Raw genomic sequence first — 14,371 nt, forward strand, 5'->3', positions numbered from 1 at the left:
TATATGTAATCTAGACATGTTTATAACATTTTATATTTTTATCATTTGTATATTTTTATTGAAATGTGATGTGAATGTGACATACATTAAATAATGTCATAATAAAAAAACATCTAGAGAAGACATACAAAACTATGAATAAAATAGTTTTATTCAAAGGAATAAGACTCACAAGGGAGGAAGAAAACAACAATATACATCTTTCCTGGATATCCTCAATAGCAGACGCAATGATGGCAGATTAGAAACACAAGTTTATTGTAAAACTATCCACACCGACCAAGTGCTCCACTACCAAAGTAACAACCCAACCTCTCACAAGAGAAGTTGTGTAAGAACACTATTTAGATAAGCAGAAACACACTGCAGCAACTCTGAAAGTCTAGAAAATGAAACAGATCAACCACACAAAATCTTCCAGCAAAATGGCAGCTTTATCAAAAAAAAAAAAAAATTGCCTGATCACTCAACCCACTACAGCACAACCAACACAAACTGTGAAAAGAATAACACTGCCGTACATCAAAAACATCCCAGAAACCATCAGCAGACTATTTTACAATCATATGACATCACTGTAGCACATAAACCAACTAAAGCCCTCCAAAACATTTGAAGTAAACGAAAAGATCCAGCAGCCAAAGAAGAAGAAAAAAGTCAATTACACTACATAGTGTAGACAACACCTAACAGCCACTATACAGGATAAACAGACAAAAGACTAGTAGTATATATCTTTGAATACCAACTAGCAGTTCGAAGACATGATGAAAACTCCTTAATTTCACAACACATAGATGGACTTAACAATTAGTTAAGAAACAGCAACCCAGACCAAGTCAAATCTCAAAACACTAGAGAATTCATGAAAAACTGGTACTCAGACAAATCAGCCATCAACAGGCAAAGAAACAACATCTAAATATCATTCAAAAGACAGTGACCTCTGTGGCCTAGAGGTGGAGCTCTCTCCCCACAATAAGGAGGTTGTGAGTTCGATCCTAAATACAGACAGATGTAGGGTCTCCTGCCTGGGCAGGGAGTAGGACTAGAAGATGACCTGCAAGGTCCCTTCCAACTCTGTTAATCTGAGACAACCAAGCTCCAGAAAGGAAACAAAAAGACCAAAACACCTCACCAGCAATCAACATCCAGATAAATACGTATTAATATTAGGTGAACAATCAAGAAGTAAACAAGAGCCGAGGTGGCGCAGTGGTTAGGGTGCAGTACTGCAGGCCACTTCAGCTGACTGTTATCTGCAGTTCAGCGGTTCAAATCTCACCGGTTCAAGGTTGACTCAGCCTTTCATCCTTCCGAGGTGGGTGAAATGAGGACCCAGACTGTGGGGGCAATGTGCTGACTCTGTAAACCGCTTAGAGAGGGCAGAAAGTCCTATGAAACAGTATATAAGTCTAACTGCTATTGCTATTGTTAATACCCCAACCAAAAAACAACTAACTCAAACACGCTAATCAAGGAACTACCAAGAGCCCTAACAGAGCAAGTAAACAAGCAAGCTCAGAGAGCACCAAGGACTCCAACACAAAGTGACTTTAACTCCATTGCCTCTTGCTAAGCCTGTATTACAATATCTTTATCACGGTTCATGAAATCCCATTTAAAAAGAATCACTTCAACATCAACATACACATTTAATAAATGCTAAATAAAAAGCACCTTCAACACTCAGAACTACAATAAAAGCTCTCATTTTCACAGTATTGAACACCCATTCCCATCATTGAACACCCATTCTCCAAGATGCAATCTCTTCTGCAGCACATCGCACAAATATAAAAAAATATAGCCATGGGACTTACCTTTGTGCAGTCTTCCTCTGAAGATCTGACTAGTCAACCATCTCCTTACAGCTGCCCTGAAATTCCTAGCAGGTAATCTTCCTTTATAAATAAATATGGCCCAAGGTCCTTTCTGATCAGCAAACGTCTTTTTATTCAAATGGTCCCTCCATTTTCCCAGTGATAACATGTCCAAGACATTTGGTCTGATTTGGTTTATTGCGCTTCTTAATAAGATTTTTTATTGCTCTTCAGTTGGAGAAACACTTTTTTTTAAAAAAAATTCAGCATGGGAAATATTAAGTCAGCTGCTGCTGTTTGGCGTTTAAGAGCTTTGTTTTTTACTCTTTAGGTAGCCTTATTTTCATCTCTCTTTCACTTTTTCATTCAGATGCTTCAAGGCAAATATCTCTTATTCATATCCAAAATATTTTCATTTCCCCAGAAAAGAAAGAAGAGGAGACAGCATATTTATCCCAAACAGCCCCAATGTTTTGGAATGCCTCATATTTGAGCATGCCAGTTCAGCCAGTCCTTTTCTCTCAGCTCAACCCACCTCACAAGGTTGTTGTGAGCATAATAGGAGGAGGAGGAGGAGGAGGAGGAGGAGGAATGTTTTGTATGTTTGTTGCCTTGTTACTTATAAAGTAATAAAGATAGGATAAAAATCAAATTTGTGGTTGCAAATATTTTTTAAAGTTCTCCACAGACACTCCTGCTCCCAATATAGTACAGACCAGGGGAATTCTCAGTTTTTTAGCTTTTCTTGGTAGAACAGTCTGGCAAATGAGTCCATTTGGGGCTGAGGTAAATCCTCGCCTGCATTTAAAAGGAAGTACACTTGTATTTTGTCCATTTCTAACTAATGGGATTCTTAATGTGTCTTACTTAATTGAATTGAATTTTGAATTGAATTTATTATATTTCTATGCCACCCTTTTCCCCGAGGGGACTCAGGGCGGCTCACAACCCTTAATGACAGAAATGTCGGGCTGAATTCTGGTTGCAAGTGGAGGACTTTGTGTAGGGTTTCCTGCCTGAGCAGAGGGTTGGACTAGAAGACCTCCAAAGTCCCTACCAACTCTGTTATTCTGTTATTGTTGTGTCCCCAAGTCTGAGCTGACTCTTTACACCATGGATGGATTTTTCTCGGGGATATAGGTGGGTTTAGAAGCCCTATAAAAATGATTTTGAATTTCAGTTAGTCCATAGTTAGTTTTACCTTCCTTCCCCTTTGCTGTGAAATCTTCAGGTAATGGTTGTAGAGGGATTTGAACTGCATTTCTTGTGGTCCGTTTCAGGCTGAGTTCACATTTGGAAACACACACACACACACAGAGGGAGGGAGAGGGAGAGGGAGAGAGAAGCTGCTGTGAGGAAGCATCCATTCCAAGATGGAAGCCGGCTGGCCTATTCCCAATCAACTATAACAATTTTCACCTGAAGGCCAAGCAGCGCAATGCACTAATGGTGGTTAAAAGGGATGGAAAATTTACAATCTCAGGGAAAACAAGAAGTGGAGGAATAAGTTGGTCTAAAAAGAGAGAAAGGGAAGGATGAACAGTTGAGAAACAAATGGCATTTGGAACTGATTCAAAAGGGAACTGAGAAATTATGCCTTAATAATGCTATTAATTTTAATAAGCTATTGGCAGCAACACAATACTAATTGCTCCCCTTTGAAAGTGATATTGGTTAGTTTTTATATTAATGGTTTTATTTTTACTGCCTTTAAAGTAACAAAGGAAAAGGAATAAAATTATACAGATACTTATTTTCTCAAAAGAAAGCAACAGGTAAAGTGTTTGTGTGTGTGTGTGTGTATAATATATGTATGTATGTATCTATGTGTGTATATGTATATATGTATATGTGTATGTATGTATGTGTATATATATATATATGTATATATATATATATATACATATACATGCATATACATATATACACATACATATATACATCATATACATATACATATACATATACATACATACATACATACATACATACATACATACATACATATATATATATATATATATATATATATATATATATATATACACACACACACACACACACATATGTATATATAGTCTGAACTCTGCCCAGGGTCTTCCACATCTTCTATGGCAGACTCATAGGGTTCCTCACTATCCGAGTCTATCAGCAGCTCAACCGGATCCTGTTGACCCAGACTCAGAGCAGGGACCAGAGAGACTGGTTGGCCATCAGGAGGCGCCTGAGTGAGGCATGGAGCAGTGGGGAAGATCAGAAACAGTTTGTCCCTGATGCTAGAGTGCGTAGAGCTGAGAAACGGAAGCAACAACTTCGTAGGCAGTCTCATAGCTGATAATTACACACAGGTGGTTGTGCCTGGGCCCCTCCCAAGAGGGTTTATAAGGAAGGGCGTTGGGAGGGGACATTTGCAGGAAACAACCGTTTGAACTATTATTGAAGAAATCTGTGTCCTAGTCGTGTCTTGTGGAATTATCTGCGTTGCTTTCTTGGAGCTTCTGGGTTGCTGCCAACCGATTATCTTGGATGTGAGTTTGCCTGGGCCTTCAGCCAAAGAACTGGTTATCGCATTCATTAAATAGTGGCAAACAGCCAAGCCTGTGGTCTGGTTTATTCACAGGGCGGGGGTGGGGGTGGGGGTCAGAACACACACACACACACACACACACACACACACACACACACACATCTTACACAGGAAAAGACCCAAATACAACAAGACCAGCATACCTACACCCGTGAAAATCTACGAAAACAAATTAATGTGTCTTACTTCATATTCATATATATATATGAATAAAATTTATAAAATATTTGTTTAAATAACATTCAACTTTATTGTATTTGGTAGAAGTGAGTTCCATATTTCATTATGCTTCTCCATGCATGGTGTACTCTATCTATGTCTATAGGCAATCTGCTTCTAGGTGGCAAATAATTACATCTTCTATTCATTGAGCAAATGTGCCATAGAGATAATTGATATTAATGTTTCACAATAGCTGAGTTAGAAGTGAGCCAGTTCGATATACAGGTAGTGCTCAACTTATGGCTGTAATTGAGCTCAAAATTTCTATTGCTAAGCAAGACAATTAAGTGAATTTTGCTCCATTTTAGGACCTTTCTTGCCATAGCTATTAAGTGAATCACTGCAATTGTTAAGTTAATAGCAATTATAAAGTGAACCTGGTTGCTACATTGACTTTGTTCCTCAGAAAGTTGCAAAAGGTGATCCCATCTCCCCAGGACACTGCTACCATCATAAATGAGCCAGTTGTCAAGTGGCCAAATTTTGATCACATGACCGTAGAATTGCTGCAAAGGTTGTAAATGTGAAAAATAGTCATAAGTCAGTTTTTTTCCAGTCCCATTGTAACTTCACATGATCATTAAATGAAAGATTGTAAGTCAAGGGCCATCTGTACTGGTTCAGGCCTGAAGGTAGAAGAAACTGGAAGACCAGGAGTTCTACGCCTTGCTTTGGGGACAAAGTCAACTGAGTGGCCTTAGGCCAGTCATTCCCTCTCAGCCCTAGGAAGCAGGCAATGGCAGACCACTTCTGAAATCTTGCCAAGAAAACCACAGGGACTTGTCCAAACAGTTGTTAGGAGTCAACAATCGCTTGAAACTACAAAAATAATACAAGTTAGAAATTCCCTGGAATGTATACAGCAATAATAAAAATGTTATCATATCTGGAGTGCAAGTCTCTGGATAACCATTAGATCCATGACGGCGAACCTATGGCACAGGTGGCGTATCTTAGGACATGTGAGCCCTATGTCAGCTCCAATGCATATCCATGCACTGGCCAGCTGATTTTCGGCCTTCCAGAGGGTGGGGGGAGGCCGTTTTTGCCCTTCCTGGGCTTCAGGAAAGCCTATGGATAGGCCCAACAGGCCTATCAAAGATCCAGAGGCTTCAGTGAGGCCTGCGCACATGCGCAGGGGAGGGCATTGCATTATGGATGTGGTCATGCCTGTCTATTTGGCACCCAAACAGAAAAATGTTCACCATCACTGCACTAGATGTTAGCAGAGGGATGCAGAACACTCTTCATTCCCTGCTGCCATTGAGTGATCATGTGAATTTTTGAACCCAGAAAATATCTGTGTTTTATACTTGCCATAGAAAATATCACTCTGATAGATAGTTCTTGGCCTCTTTCCACAGGCAAGATTTCTCCTTCATTTCATCCTTATTAATTTCTATACTCATTTTTTAAAATGCCTATATCTTTTCTTTTTTCTTTTGCTGTAAAGCCTCAGCAAGCATTCTGCAGCCACTTGGAAGTCACACCATCTCCTTTGTTCTAAAAAAAAAAAGAGAGAGAGAGTCATAATTCTCTAACCACATAAAAACCATCCCGATAAGAATTATGGCCATTAAAAGCATTTTGAAAATGACTTTCAAAGCCAAATTCAAGAGATGTGTCTTAGTCTCACTTTAGGAAAGCCAAGATTGTCAGCCGGAAGTACTTATTATTTTAAAAGTAGGCATGGCTCCAGTTTGAGTGAAACATATCCCTGCCACCTTGGCCAAAACCAAAGCCCAATCTCAGTCATGACCTCCACTGGTTTTTCCTTCATCGGCATTAATCTAAAACATAGTTTTTTCAAAGTTGGACCCTTTAAAGTGTGGACTTCACACAACTCCCAACACTTTCCATGCTGGCTGGGGAATTCTGGGAGTTGAAGTCTACACCCTTTAAAGGGGCCAACTTTGAGAAACACTGATCTAAAACATCACTTGAAAACGTGAAAGAGTGGCCCGTGTTTCCCCGTTCTTTAGGAGAAAAACAACAGCAGGTTTTCATTCCTACCAGGATGTTTCAAAAAGTTCAGCCAAGTGACATTGACCCATCTAATGCATTGCATAAGGAGACACGTTGGTTTCATGAGTTGGCCAGGCTGACGACTTCTCTCTTTGCCATCGTCACCTCAGCACACACCGGAAAAGGAAGCCCATCTCTCCAGATGCATGACCATAGCTCTTGGCTCTTGTAACACACTTCCCGAAAACAGATGCAATAGGAGAGAGTGAGATGAGAGAATGGGGCTATCACAACAGGCCAGATCTGGCTTTTGATGTCCTTGTCTCAGGAGAAAAAGCTTTACTACAGGATCACTTGAAGACTGCTCTGACCCTCAGCACAAGCACAATGCAGAACACATGTCTTCTCTTGCTTTAATTAACTTGGGTTGAATTGTTATTTCTCCTACCTCTGCCTTTGTTCCCCTGACATGAGATAATTTGGTCTATGCTCCAAAAAGGGCACCTCTCTATCAATGCTACAGCTGAACCAACTATAAGGTAAAGGTTCCCTCACACACATGTGCTTAGTCGTTCCCAAGTTGTGCGGGTGGTGCTCATCTCTGTTTCAAAGTTAAAGAGCGAGCGCTGTCTGAAGATTACTCCGTGGTCATGTGGCCGGCATGACTAAACGCCAAAGGTGCATGGAACGCTGTTATCTCACCAAAGATGGTTCCTTTTTTTCTACTTGCATTTTTACATGCTTTTGAACTGCTAGGTTGACAGAAGCTGAGACAAGTAATGGGAACTCACTCCATTACGCGGCGCTAGGGATTCGAACCTCCAAACTGTCGACCTTTCTGTACGACAGTGTCTTAGCCACTGAGCCACCGCGTCCCCGAACCAACTATAGAGAAGAGCTTTTCCCAACCTGGTGCTCTCCAGATACCTTGGACACCATTGGACACATGTTGAGAAAAGTATGCATGGAAATAGTTTTTATGACAAAGGTACTAACTGGACAGGCTCACAGATAGAAGAACTGGAAGAAATAGAAACAGAAATAGTTTTCTTGTTGATAATATTTATTGTACTACTGATGGCAGGGAAGAATGGGACAATCCTTGTGCTAAATGCATGACCCTGCAGAGAAGGAGGAGAGGTGATTGATTTATGACTGATTATGTGCCATCAAATTGGCGTCAACTCTTAGTGACCAATTGATTTCCTCCCTGATGATCCATCCCTAACTTGCTCTTTGAGTTCTTCCAATGGCTCCCCATCACCTTTGTAGCTTTCTCCTCCTTGTTGCTGGTTGTCTTCTTCTCTTTCATTCCACTTTTGCTATCATTGGGGCTTTCTCTAAAGAGCTGGGTCTTCACATAATGAGTATAAGGATGGATAGATGGACAGGCAGGCCATCAATTTAAGACCGCATAGACCAGGGGTCAGCAACCTATGGCTCTGAAGCCGCATGTGGCTCTTTCATCCCGCTGTTGCGGCTCCCTGTTGCTGGTTGATTCCACTATTGATAGGGGTTTTGGTTAGGACAGGTATGGGGAAATGGATGCTGTGCTAAGAGGAGACTCTGGTGGGGGAACCAGACTTCTAATTGCCTCCAGAATTGAATGAGTGTTTAAGGTTGCCGACCCCTGGCATAGATAGACCTTTTTCATGATTACCTGTCCTTAAACTGGTCCTTCAGGTCTTCCGAGAGTGCCCCCATTGCCACTGTAAATGAACCTTCCACCTTGCTTCTACAGACCATCCTGTCCTTTTCTTTCTCCACCTTTCCCAGCATCAGAGCTTTCTCCAGAGATCTGGGTCTCCACATAATTTGTCCAAAGAAGGATAATGTGATCATCATCATTTGTGCCTCTAGTGAGAACTCTAGACTGTTTTGTTCCGTGATCCATTGGCTTCTTTTCTTGACTGCCCATGATATTCTGAGGGGTTTTCAGATTTCAAAAGCAGGAGAAAAAGTGCTACTAAAAATGTGTTATTGTAAATATGTTTCACTGCAACAGGGAAGAAAATGACGGGTAACTTTAGTATTGATGCTGTTTGAATGATTCTTCGTGTTTAAACAGTGTGATACAAGAGTTAGCCTTGTGGATTAATTTTAGCAAGGAGTTCTCTGCCAGGTTGCTGGGTGGACGTGGCCATGGTGTGCGTGGCCTAGCCTCCTGCACCATGGTGTGGGGAAGCAGCATTTTTGCCCTCTCCGGGCTCCAGAGACTTTTTTCGAGCCTCCGGGAGGGTGACAATAGCCTCCCCAGGCTCTGGAGGTCCTTTCCAAACTTCCAGCCCGTTTTTCACCCACCCCAAGCCTCTTCATGTGCCCTGCACTTACCTGCATCCAAAATGGGCTGCGTGGGGGCTCTTGGGATGGGAGGGGCAGGGTGGGCGTGGTCAGCCAGGAGTGGGATTTGTGGGTTCTCCAAACTGTAAAGAATCTTAGCTACAGGTTCTCCTACGAATCCCCCAGCAGCCCACCCCTGGATTAAGACCAGCCAAGTCCACATTTCCCCTCAAACACAAGACTTGCTGAAATACGTTAGGCTGCTCACTATTTCTTATCTTTTCCACCCAAGTTCCTTTAAAAATGGGTCAGTTTTTAAAACCAGAAACCAAGTCCGATCAGTTTATGATGTTTAGGCAACTTGTTGATTCTGACCTGCCTCTTACAGACACCCTTCTGACAGTTCAAGAAATGTTAAATGTTTTTAAAAAATCAAAGATCTTTGCATGTCTTAAAAGAACTGCAGGGCCAGAATTTTGCTCCCCCCAGCACAGCAAACTCTCCAAACTTCTAAAATCCAACATCAAATTAAAGCTATCTTTGGGTATTTACGTACTTCTGGATGTTTGATTTTTTTTTTATGGGAAGGGTAAGTATTTGTTGTTGTTTTGTCAGTGAAGGGTCATATTTTAACAACCATTCTAATAAGTATAAAGAGGAAGGAAAGGAAGATGGACAGAATCCATAATTAGCTCCCACAAATATATAGACAGCATATTGAATACAGAGCGCAATAGATGTACCGTGTGAAGCATCTTTCATTTATAGATAGTCCTCAAGTTATGACCACAACTGGGACCAGAATTTCCATTCCTAAGCAAGGCTGTTGTTAAGTGACTCATGCCTGATTTTATGACCTTTTTTGTCACAGCTGGTAAGTAAATCACTGCAGTTGTTAAGTGAATGGAATCCGGCTTCCCCATTGACTTTGCTTGTTGGAGGCTGGCTGGGAAAGTCCCTAATGGCAATCACATCACCCTCAGATGTGGCACCCGTTGTAAACGCATGCCGGTTGCCATGTACCCAAATTCTGATCACCTGACCATGTTATAATGGTTGAAAGTGCAAGGACCAGTTGTAAGTCACTTTTTCAGTATTGCTGTAACTTTTAGAAGTTGTTAGACAAATTGTTGTAAACCTGACTGCCCATATAGGTTTTCTTTTAAAAGATAGGTATGTGGTTCAGTGGCTAAGATGCTGAGCTTGTCGATCAGAAAGGTCGGCAGTTCGGCGATTGGAATCCCGAGCACCACGTAATGGGGTGAGCTCCCGTTACCTGTCCCAGCTTCTGCCAACCTAGCAGTTTGAAAGCACATAAAAATGCAAGTAGAATAATAGGGACCACATTTGGTGGGAAGGTAACAGTGTTCCGTGCTCCTTCGGGGGTTTAGTCATGCCGGCCACATGACCACGGAGACGTCTTCGGACAGCTCTGGCTCTTTGGCTTTGAAACAGAGATGAGCATTGCCCCCTAGAGTCGGGAACAACTAGCTCATATATGCGAGGGGAACCCTTACCTCATTAGTAGACAATGGCATTCTATTACTTTGAGGTAGTCAAGTTGACTGAATGGAGGGATTTAATTCTAGGTTCTTCTCTTCAGTAACCTGCAACTTTTTCCTTTACCTGGTGTATCTGTAGAATATGTATTTATACTAAAAGTAACTATTCTTCTGCCTTCCAGATGTTTTAGACAATATTTTCCTCACCATTGTCCATTCTGACTGGGGTACTGAAGTCAGAATATACAACTCCTGTCTTTTAACGTGGAGAATTTAACATGGAGGGATTATGCAACCTTCTCTGCTAATGCTCATTGACAGTTCCTTTCACTCCATAAATTTATCCAAGTACTTTTACGGCACAAAGAGCACTGTAGCCTTGATTGGAAGCAAATGTGGCTTTTCCTCAACTCAAGCTAGATGAGATATTTCAACCACCTTGCCAAGACAGCTAATCCAAGTTCTACTTTTGTTTTCAGGAAGAGAAATTGCCAAAGGAAACCAAGTTGGTAGATCATAGGACAGCCTCTTCTTGGATTGGCGAAGAAGTCCACTTCTGGTTATCTCCTCAAATCAGGCTTAAAAAGGCAAAGTCTCCTCAAATCCATGTTGTTCTTGTTTTCATCAACAATATGGAAGTGATTTGTCATTATCGTCTTCCAGGACATTTTTCAACTTCTCAGTCCAGTCCATAGCTCTGGGATTTTGTGGTAGGCTCTTATTAAAGTTCTAGGCAGGCCTGACTCTTAAGTTTTTTTTTAATTTATTTATTTTTACATCAGCCGAGGTTAGCTAGATGCTGCCACCTAGCTGGGCCAAATGAAGCCACGAAGAAAAATAATATGCAACTCGTTTTGGGGGGAATCGGTGCACTTCATTGCTACTCTCACCCGGAGAATGTTGCACCAGATGTTCTCGATAAGGTTTGGTGATTCCTTTTAATTAATCACAACTGTTCTCATTTGTGCTTGGCGTTCTGCATTTGCTGCGGGTGGAAGTGCATGGAGCATGGAACCAGTTCCCTAAACCAGGTGGCAAATTCTGCCTTGGACTGTCTGTTTTTTTTCTACACAACCCAAAAATGGGAACTTTATTTTGTGTATAAATTTCATCTGAAAACACCCCTCTGAACACGTTCCAGACTCCTTAGCTACAGACTTTTAAACCACCACTCTTCCCCCCCCCCCCCCGCCGCCTTCTTTTCTTGCAGCTGCATTATAGCAAACTTAAAGTTTGTTCTCAAGGTTACAGCAAGAGTGCCAGAAATCAAGGCAAGATCTTGAATGAATAACTAACAGCACATGAATCGGCAGCTCTTCCCCTTCTCCCTTACTTCTACTACAGTTTCAGAGTAGAGTTTGTCTTGGACTTACAACCATTCCTTTAGTAACCATTCAGAGTTACAGCAGCACTGAAAAAAGTGACATGAATGTCATGCAGAAAATGACATTTGAGTGCTTGGGTGCAAGTGTTTTTGACAAATGAGCATCCTGGGGTCACCATTTGCAGCCTTCCCAGGCAGTTTCTGACAAAAATGGGGAAGCCAGAATTGCTTAACAACTGTACAATTCATTTAAAAGTGCACTGAGTTCTTTAACCAAAAGAAGCAAAAAAAGGTCATAACACTGAGCATGAGTCACTTAATAACCATTAACCACCTTAGCAGCAGAAAAACCGGTCCCAATTGTGGCCGTAAGCTGAGGACTTCCTGTACCACATGGCCATATGTGCATTTCATAGTGACCAAAGCAGCAGGGCATCACTAAATACCACTCTGCTAAATCTCCCAATATGGGTTTGATAATCCAACTCTTCAAAACCATTCAGGAGCCATAATAGATCAACAGTGGGGATCCCAGAACAAACTACAGTGTTCACCTATTCTAATCTAACCTAGTTACTCTTCTCCTTGAACTCTCACCAACTTCATGTGCTGATCTATTTCAGGGAAATGTGATAAAACGTGCAAATACTTGAAAGGCAAAATAATGTGCATTTCATACTTTTTTCTTAATTCCCCATATTCTCCCATCTTGTGCCATCAGGACAAGGCTGTTTTGACCAAGGCTTCCCAAGAGCATGAAGCAAACTTCATGCTCTTGGGACAAAACACCCTTTTATTAATTGACAGTTGCAGACCTTCTCTGGCTTGGAGAGCTGCCAGGCCGATATCTGCAGAACTTGGTAAGGAGTCTTGGAGAGTCACAGGCCAATTAAGCGAACTAATTGTCTCCTGCAAACTCCACTCCCCTTTTGATCCTCTTTTATTTCCTCTGGGAGGGGACACTCATTGTCCACCTGTGGCCTTACTCCCAAAGTCAATCCCTGTTCTTTAGCTGTTCCCTTCGTCTGGCAACTCTGTGTATGCGCACACTGGGAACAGGCTCCAACTGTTCTTCTGCCTCACTGCTGTCTGATTCTGAAGGCATCTGATAACTGGCATACAACACTGGCCCCCTCTCTGCCTCTGACAGAGCCCTCATCTGAGCCTTCCCCAGACTCCAGGACTGGCCCATCTTCCTCCCCAACCTCCTCACTGTCTGAATCTGCTGACAGCTATGCTGGCCACTGGCGGGCCACAACAAAGGCAAGCAGGCATCCATAGAAGACAAGGTACACCTTCTACTTCCCTGTTTAAGGATGCAAACTGTGGATAAAGCCTTCTTCTTTCCCAGCTCCTCTTGTTCTACTTCCCACCTTTCATTGCTTACTTGCTCCTTCCCTCCCTTTCAACTATCTCCTCCTCCTTCCCCACAACCTGCTCCTGTCTCAGCTGTTGTCAAATGTTCAGCGAAAGAGACAAAAAAACAGCAACAACCAGAGACTGTAGTATCAGTAGCAGAACAATATTTTCCATTGCTATGTGTACCCATGTCCCCCTCCCCATGATCAGATCCCAAACAGCAAGTCCTAGCAGTCAGATTAAAGTTAAAGGTTAAAGATTTGCATTTTTGTGGAGGGTTGAGGCACACTTGCAGCCCACAAGCATCTTTCTAACACACATCTGGTTTCTAAGCTTGCATTGCTGTAAGTTAGCTCTAAAGGTTGGTGGTGATATACTGCTGCCATCTAGTGGCCAAAGAGGGGAATCTTTATCTATAGGAAAAGAGTCTTTAGTCGAGGGTAGCTCAAAACATCTGCTTGGCCCCTTTCAGTCTAATCCAGGGGTCTCCAACCCTGGCAACTTCAAGACTTGTGGACTACAACTCCCAGCTTTTCTGGCGGAGGAATTCTGGGAGTTGAAGTCCACAAGTCTTGAAGTTGTCAAGGTTGGAGACCCCTGCGCCTAATCAATGTTTTATTTTAAGGCACAACTAGCTCATGAAAGTTGATGCCTTAAAATCAAACTTGGTTAGTCTGGCAAGTGCTACCAAATTCTTGACTGTCACCTGACATTGTTTAGCAGTTGTTGCTAAGATGTGAGGCAGTCTCCGCAGGAAGAATGGTCGAGACTGGATCTGTGATGAATGTGCTGTCTCTCATCTTCGTTCTTTTTTTTTATATGTGACTTTATTATGCTCCTCTGATTAACAGAATACATGCAACAGTCCTGGTGAAAGAATACAACTTCAAGAGGAGGAGGACTTGGAAAATTAACTTATAAAGAGAATACCCCCTAAAGCTTTAATTATTTTTTTTAAAGAGCTATAACTCACCTTTCATTCAGGAGCTCAAGCTGGTGTCAGGCGCAAAGGATCAGGACCATAGGTTGGGTTACAACACAGAAGATTTATTCAAAAAAATCTAGTCAATTTTAAGCACTAAATTAGCTCTAGATAAGGGTCAAAGGAATTAACAAGATGTTGGACTTGCACCATTTGTAAGGACTCTAAAGGGACACATTGGCTCAGTGGCTAAGACGCTAAGTATATTGATCAGAAGGTGAACAGTTCGGGGGTGTGAATCCCTAGTGCCATGTCATGGAGTGAGCTCCCGTTTCTTTTCCCAGCTTCTGTGTGTTACCACTACCATTACTGCAGCTGTTGCACAGG

Source organism: Thamnophis sirtalis, unplaced genomic scaffold (genome assembly GCF_051295495.1).
Source record: "Thamnophis sirtalis isolate CommonGarterSnake01/CBP01778 unplaced genomic scaffold, rThaSir2_p1.2 scaffold_13, whole genome shotgun sequence".
Taxonomy (NCBI): domain Eukaryota; kingdom Metazoa; phylum Chordata; class Lepidosauria; order Squamata; family Natricidae; genus Thamnophis; species Thamnophis sirtalis.